Source organism: Mobula hypostoma, chromosome 10 (assembly GCF_963921235.1).
Source record: "Mobula hypostoma chromosome 10, sMobHyp1.1, whole genome shotgun sequence".
NCBI classification, from domain to species: domain Eukaryota; kingdom Metazoa; phylum Chordata; class Chondrichthyes; order Myliobatiformes; family Myliobatidae; genus Mobula; species Mobula hypostoma.
The window spans coordinates 30,910,564-30,918,339 of NC_086106.1; positions in this window are offsets into that span (position 1 = coordinate 30,910,564).

Genomic DNA, 7,776 nt, shown 5'->3' on the forward strand with positions numbered 1-7,776 from the left:
GGCCAGTGAGCCTGATGCCAGTAGTGGGAACATTATTGGAAGGTGTTCTGAGGGACTGGCTACGCAAGTGTTCGGATAGACAGGGACTGATTGGGATAGTCAACATGGCTTTGTGTGTCATAGGTCCTTTCAAACCAATCTTACAGAATCTTGCGAGGAAGTTACCAGGACAATTGATGAAGGCAAGGCAGTGGATGTTGTCTACATGGATTTTGACAAGATCCTGCGTGGGAGGTTGGTCAGGAAGGTTCAGTTGCTCAGCATTCAGGATGAGGTAGTGAATTGGATTAGGCGTTGACTTTGCGGGAGAAGCCAGAGAGTGGTAGAAGGTGGAGGGTTGTCTCTCTGACCGGAGGCCTGTGACTAGTGGAGTGCCGCAGGAATCGGTGCTGGGTCTGTCGCTGTTTGTCATCTGCATCAACAATCTGGATGATAATGTGGTGAACTGGGTCAGCAGATTTGCAGATGACAGCTTGATTGGGGGAGGAGTGCACAGTGAGGAAGACGATCAAAGCTGGCAGTGGTGTCTGGACCAGGCGAAAAAATAGCAGATGGAACTTAATGCAGATAAGTGTGAGGTGTTGTATTTTGGGACGACCATCTAGAGTGGGTCTTCCATGCTGAGCAGGAGGACACTGAGGAATGTGGTAGGACAGTGGGAGTTTGGAATACAGATCCATAATTCTTTGAAAGTGGCGTTATAGGTTGATAAGAGCCGTAAAGAAAGCTTTTTGCACACAAGTCAATGTATTGAGTGCGTGAGTTGGAATGTTATATTGAAATTTTATAAGATGTTGGTAGAGTTTTAAGGCATTGCTCAGGTAGCTCTAGGATTATTGTGAGCAATTTTGTGCTCTTTATCTGAGAAATGATGTGCTGGCATTGGAGAGAGCCCAGAAGAGTTTCAGGGGAATTATTCGAGGAATGAAAGGGTTCATGTATGAGGAGCATTTGATTGTTCTGGGCCTGTACTCTCTGGAGGTTAGAAGAATGTGTGGGGATCTTATTGAAACCTATCGAATATTGAAAGGCCAAGATAGGGTGGACGTGGAGAGTACTGCATGTTTGCTATTGTGGGGGAAGTCAAGTACCAGAAGGCACAGACTCAAAATAGAGGGACGTCCATTTAGAGGAGAGAGAAGGAGGAATTTCATTGGACGTGTTTGGATCAGAAGTTTTGGATACCCCTCCGTTAATAGACCAAGCTCACCGTATTCCTTTCACCAAACGATCGCAGGTTCTAAACCAAGAGTTGTTATTATTTGGTTCCATTATGTTCACATTAAGGATCATCTGATATGAGCTGCCCAAAGAATAAGGATGATCAAGTTTCAAACTTCGTTTGGTTGAAGACTTCAGTCCGGAAGTTTTAAGGGAACAGATGGCTTTTAAACTATTGTCTTCTGAATTTTATCAAAAAGGTTTTAAACCAGCTGTCCTTTACCCAGGTCATCTGAGAATTATCCTTTCCGATAATTCCCACTGTCTCTCTAAATCTCTGATTAAAGCTCAAAAATTTCTTGATGATCTGAATTTGGCTTCTAAGACCTAATTATTCTACTATTTCTTTTTTTTCATCTTTGTTCTTATTGGTTTCTTTGTTTTTGGTTAATAACAGATTTACAGATTTGAATCTTTGATAATTTGAGGGCTTATGTTCTTGGATTGTAGTGTAGGTATTTTTCTTATACTCTTAGACTAAAGTTTTTTCTTAATGGTTCTGCCCTTTTTTTCACTTATTTTCTATCCTTATTTTTATTTTTTCTGTTTTTGAAAGTAATTAAGTAGAAGATTCAGGGTTTAATTTTGTTCTCCTTTTGAAATGTTCGGGGAAGTACTTGTTTTTTCTGGGTCTTTACATCTCAAGATGGCGTCTCGGCTTTATTTCCCCTAAGTTGTTTTTTCACTTTCGTTTTATTGTTTCTGTTTGAAAAGAGTCATTGGGTATATTTAAAGCAGAGGTTGATGGGTTCTTGATTAGTCAGGGCTTCATAGCTTCTGGGGAGAGGGCAGGAGAATACCACTGAGAGGGATAATAAAACAGCCGTGTTGGAATGGCAGAGCAGATTCGATGGGCCGAATGTCTAAATGTTACAATTACAGTGTCATAGTCAGAGAGCCACCAACTGAGTCACAGCTGACCCAGTTGTTGATCTGTTCTGAGTCACTACCCTGTACTTACTGATGATTTTTGTAATTTTTTACAGGATTTTAAAGATGGAAGGATTGTGAACGCTCATGTCAGACAGAATACCACATCAGGTCTACACGCCACTCTGCTCCCCAGCACCTGAATATCATCGGCCTGTGAACGTGGAAGGAGAGATGCTGGTTTGTTTCACTTCAGACCCCAGGCAGTGAGGGCTGTTGCAGGACACCGACCGTGACACAGCTGGGTAGTGAGACACTGTCTACGGCGGGGAGGGGAGAAACTACTGACGTGAGAACAGGAACCAGTTGCAGAGAAGCCGTGTAACTACTCTCAGTCTGTGAAGGAGCGGGCAGTGATCACTCCAGTGCAGATTGGGAAAGGAACACCCACTGCAACGAGAGACCGTGTGTGTCACGCTGGGGGAGGTGAGCTCACCTGATCTGTGACTGGGAACGTGTTCTCCACATCCTTGTTTCTGCACCAGTGAAACATTCCCTCTTTTGACTGAGATAAACTTGATCCATTTCCCTGAGAGTATTCAAACCTTCTTTCCACCGGTTTCCATTTGAGGACAGTAATTAACTCATCCCACTTGGTGACAGGCCAGCGAGTTCTGATCAGGGAGAGGCCAATCGCCTGATGCAACTGACTTCAAGTGACCCAGCGTCCTGATGAATGACCAGCAAATGCCCGCCGGGGAGAGGCAGTTCTCCTGCTCTCAGTGCGGGAAGGCTCTCAAGAATTCCTTCAACCTGCAGAAGCACCAGCGAGTCCACACCAGGGAGCGGACGTTCACCTGCTCCGAGTGCGGGAAAGGCTTCCCTTGGCTCTCCGGGCTTCTGTTGCACCAGCGGATTCACACTGGGGAGCGGCCGTTCACCTGCTCCAAGTGTGGGAAGGGGTTCACGGAGTCCCATGCGCTTCTTAGGCACCAACAAATTCACACCGGGGAGCGGCCATTCATCTGCTCCGAGTGTCGGAAAGGGTTCACCAGGCCGTCTGACCTGCTGGTGCACCAACGAATTCACACCGGGGAGAGGCCTTTCATCTGCTCCGAGTGCGGGAAGAGATTCACTCAGGCATCTCTCCTTCTGGTGCACCAGCGAATTCACACCGGGGAGAGGCCGTTCATCTGCTCCGAGTGTGGGAAGAGCTTCACACGGTCATGTCACCTTCTGAGGCACCAACGAATTCACACCGGGGAGAGACCATTCACCTGCCCCGAGTGTGGGAAGAAGTTCGCTTCTTCGTCTTACCTCTGCAGACATCGAAAAACACATACTAAAGGGAAAGTCTAAATGTACAGTGTAGGTGGGGCATTTAAACACGGCAGCTGCTGAGAGAGCGGTGAGTTTACAAGTGACTGCAGGAACTGATTCTGCAGTTATTGCTGCCGTTGATCACATCCAGGTTTGGACCCTGGTTACTGGGCACATTTGGGTTGTTTCCCCTGGAACTGCAGGTACATTTGTATTCTGCATCAATTATAAATAAATCTGTTCTGTGTGAATGAACTGGGCTTGAGGAGGGTGTGAGAGACTTCGAGGGATATGGACAAGCAGAAGGGACAGGCAGGAACACAGCAGATGGAGTCAAGTGTGGGGAACTGGGAGGTCATGAACTTCAGTGGGAAACTCCCGATGCTAAAGGGATCACGCGATGTCGGACAGCAGGAAAACAGTGTTTGGTCACCATTAGCCATGACCTTGGTAACCAGTGGGGCCAAATTACCTTTACCTGTGGTAGGGTGGTCCCACAAAGCAGGGAGCACAACCCACTGAGTGTCCAGCAGCGTCCGTGGAGGCAGAAGGTGTGAGTGGTTGGTCTGGTCTCGTGACGCCGGGTCCCGACCCGGATCTTCAACCTGTCCCTGTTGGAGTGTTTCTGAGTTTATCAAATGGCTTTAACCACCAAACTTCGGTCTGAGTGTAAATTGTGGATTTAATTTGGAGTGTAGCTCTGAACAATGTGTTCCCAAAAGTTATGAATCCCAAACCAGACAATGCTGACTGAAATTAATTTGGATGTCTGGGGTGTGGGTGCGAAGTCTGCGTGCAGTTTCAAAGAAAGCATTGTCTGTACGTTGTAAATCTGGAATTGTCCTTGGATGTTTTGCACATAAAATATCAAGCCCCATGTTGGGCCAATCAGACTTTTTGCCCAAAAGCGTCTGCAGATGGTGCCTGCTGTACCTTGTTTTGTCGAATACAGAAGCTCCTTCACCTCTATCAGTACTCTTCTTCGGTGACTTCATTCACACAACATTTAATGTCAGAAGTGGAACACCTTGGCGCGACCCATCATCTGGCCAAGTGATTTTAGTAGTCTAAGTGGGTGGAAATTTTTAAAAATTAGCACTCACACTTGGATCTGTTTGGGTCAGTGGTACATGGGAACACGAGATCATGAACAGAGAGAGCTGAGCTGGTATAGGTATAAAAACTATTTGTGTGTGTGTGTTTCTGATTCTGTAAGGGACAGAACTTTGGGTGTTAATTCGGTGAGATGGAGCCACCAGCTGCGAAGGGTTGGGTTCGGGACGCCAGTGGAGGCGTGTGTACTCGTTCCGCGTGGCATTTTAGCATAGCCATTTTGCAAGTGTAATGCAAAGGAATATAGGAGGCCTCATGAGTTCGGTTGCTCAAAAGTGGCAGATTGCGGAGTACGTACTCTGCGGATTTAGGTGTGTACTGTTTAACTGGTACCTGTCATTTATATTTTGCGTAGTGTGGAGTTATTCCAGGGAGAGGTTTTACCCAGATATATCAGTCAGAATAGTACCCATTGAGGTGAGGGAACACCAGGCCAAGAACTCTGATGCTCCACTCCAGCCCTTGACTCTGATTATGGCCGTTTATGAGCCTTTCACCCCTGGGGAGAAACAGAGCATGGTGTCAGAGTTGCCCTCACTTAAAGTTGCACGTGGGAATTTGGGATTCTGCCTCAACCTCAAGAAAATGGTTAAAATTCAACACTTACAACACGCTGGAGGAACTCAGCAGGTCGGGCAGCATCCGTGGAAATGATCAGTCAAGGTTCTGGCCCGACCCGCTGAGTTCCTCCAGCGTGTTGTGAGTGTTGCTTTGACCCCATCATCTGCAGATTATTTTGTGTTTAATGGTTAAAATTCACCAGATACACCCCAAAGATATACATGTGTTTGGTAAAAGCGAAGTGCCGGAGGCATATGTGGGAGAATGGCCTAGGCGGTGCGAGATGGTACATGGGCAACTTGTGGGAAAGCCAGCAATGAAGAAAGATTCTTCGTTTCAAAGGAAAGTGAGGTAGCAATTGTTGGGGAGGGGAGGGAGTGAGAGTAACTGTGGAATGATAATGGCAGTGATTCAAAGAGCTTATGAGACAGCCATGGATTATGCAGAACATAAATATCGGGTGTATGAGGAGTATTCAGGGTTGGATAATCCGGGGAGGGATGACCCAGTCTTCCTGAAAATGATGAAGGAAGGCTTGAGCTCAGCCCACCAGGAAGTTCTAGATTTAGACACCGGTGGGCTTGACCTACTCTGCGATAGTTTCACGGGCCAGTGAGATGGACCAAAGAAAGCGCAAGAGAAATCATCAAGTGCAGAGAGTGGGTGCAGCTGCTGTGATATCACAGAGGGTTTGCTTTTTGGTGCCAACAATCAGGGAGGGCATCTAGCAAATGATTGTCGGATCAGGAAAACAGTAAAGGAATTGGGATGGTGGACACGGTAGCGGGTAACAAAACATGGGGATGTCCGCAAGGAGTATTTTATTTTGTTTGCAGAATGTCAGGCCACTGGGCTTGAAGATGCCCTCGGCCCAAGGCAAATTTGATAATGCTTTCTGCCTTCTCCACCACCAGCGCCATGGACTATGCAGTTTATTTTAAATATTTCATTCCTGAATTGTTCTTAGGAACTTGTATGATTTAAAATCTGCTCACTGTACAATGCCACATGTGTATGTCGGTCCACATATAATTTTTCTTTGTGGCTTTTCCTTCTGATCTGATGCTGGGAGATTTTTTAGTTTCAAGTCCAATTGGAAATGCAGTGTGTGCACCTCAAGTAGCGACTGAGGCAGCATGGCTACCTTCCCTCCTGTTCCCCTCAAGTAGCCGAACTTTTAGCAAAGCCTGCATCCTTGCAGCCAGTGCTGCTGTAAATAATTACACCAGCTCTCGTTTTGCCTTCGGAGTAGCTCTTGACAATGGATAATTAGGCAAACTGCGTGGGCAGTAGTATGTGTCATCATTATGGGTAATGATGGAAATTACCTGCCACAGTTGTTGTTCTGAATTATCCATCATGACCGATAATAAAATAATCCACTCTGACTCCTCATTTTTTTCCTCCAGTCCTGCTGAAGGGTCTCGGCCAGAAACGTCGACTGTACACTTCCATAGCTACTGCCTGGGCTACTGAGTTCCTCTGGAATTTTGTACGTATTACTTGGTTTTCAAGTAGCTGCAGATTTTCTCTTGTAATAAAATAATCAAAATAACTGGACCCAGAACACACCGACTCAAACATCCCTTTTATTTTACCTGTTCACAAGAACACCGTGTCAACCACAATCTTCTGATTTCTGAACACAAACAGCCATTTTTGTACAAAATTGGCTTATCAGTTACAGATAATGATTGTTTTTAGTTGTATATGTTTGAATTCCTTACAAGATGAAATGCCATTCACAATACAGGTGTTAAATTTAATTGAAACTTCAAGCAGGCAGTTGATGTTTTGATTTTGTCACGATGGGAATAAAGAACCAGCAGAGATGGAAAACACTTTGGAGTCCAGTATCGCTATAAACTAATAATATTTATTAACTACGCAATACAGTAATATAAATGTAAATAAATCAAACAGGTTAACAATGATTATATATATAAGTAAGTACATCAGTAAGTGTGGAAATATATGTATGAAAAACCAAGCTTCTTTAAGTCTAGGGGTAAAAAGATAGTCTTACGATGATAAATAAAATTCAGTTCAATTTGTGGTAATGAGTTGAGTAGTGATGGGGAGAGAGAGAGAGGGAGAGATTTGAGTCTTCAGGTGAGCTGATGCTGTCGATCTTCTCGTTGTCCTTCGAAATCCTTTAAAAGTCACCGACTGTGACTTTAACAAAGGGGACCGGTTTTCTGTGGTTGAACTATCCCCCAGGCAAGGGTGGACACATGGACAACTCCCCACCAGTCAACCCTTTTTCTCTTTCCACTGCAAGAGCAATGGATTGATCCGCCTGATCGATCCTCCAGAACCCACTTTTCCTGCAGGCACAACAATGCTTATTCAGTGTCCAGAACATGTGTCTGAGGTCTATCATCTGACCTATTTTATCTTCCCGTGCTGAGCATCAACTGTCATTCAAATAATCCCTCCTTCCTCTCTCTGTGAAGAAATGCACAAGCAGGCAAAAGTCCTTGAAGAAGTATCAACAACCTGCCGAAAATCATAACATCAGTTATCCATTTAATAATGCCCTCAGTCACCATAACAACTTACGAGCTGCTCGGTGCTGTCTCCAACTCAGTAGAAATCCAAAGTTAGTTCTAGTGCCTTAAAGTGACAGTCAAACAGTTAGTCTTCATCTCGCTCTCTTTTACAAACAACATGTCTGTTAAATAACTCTCT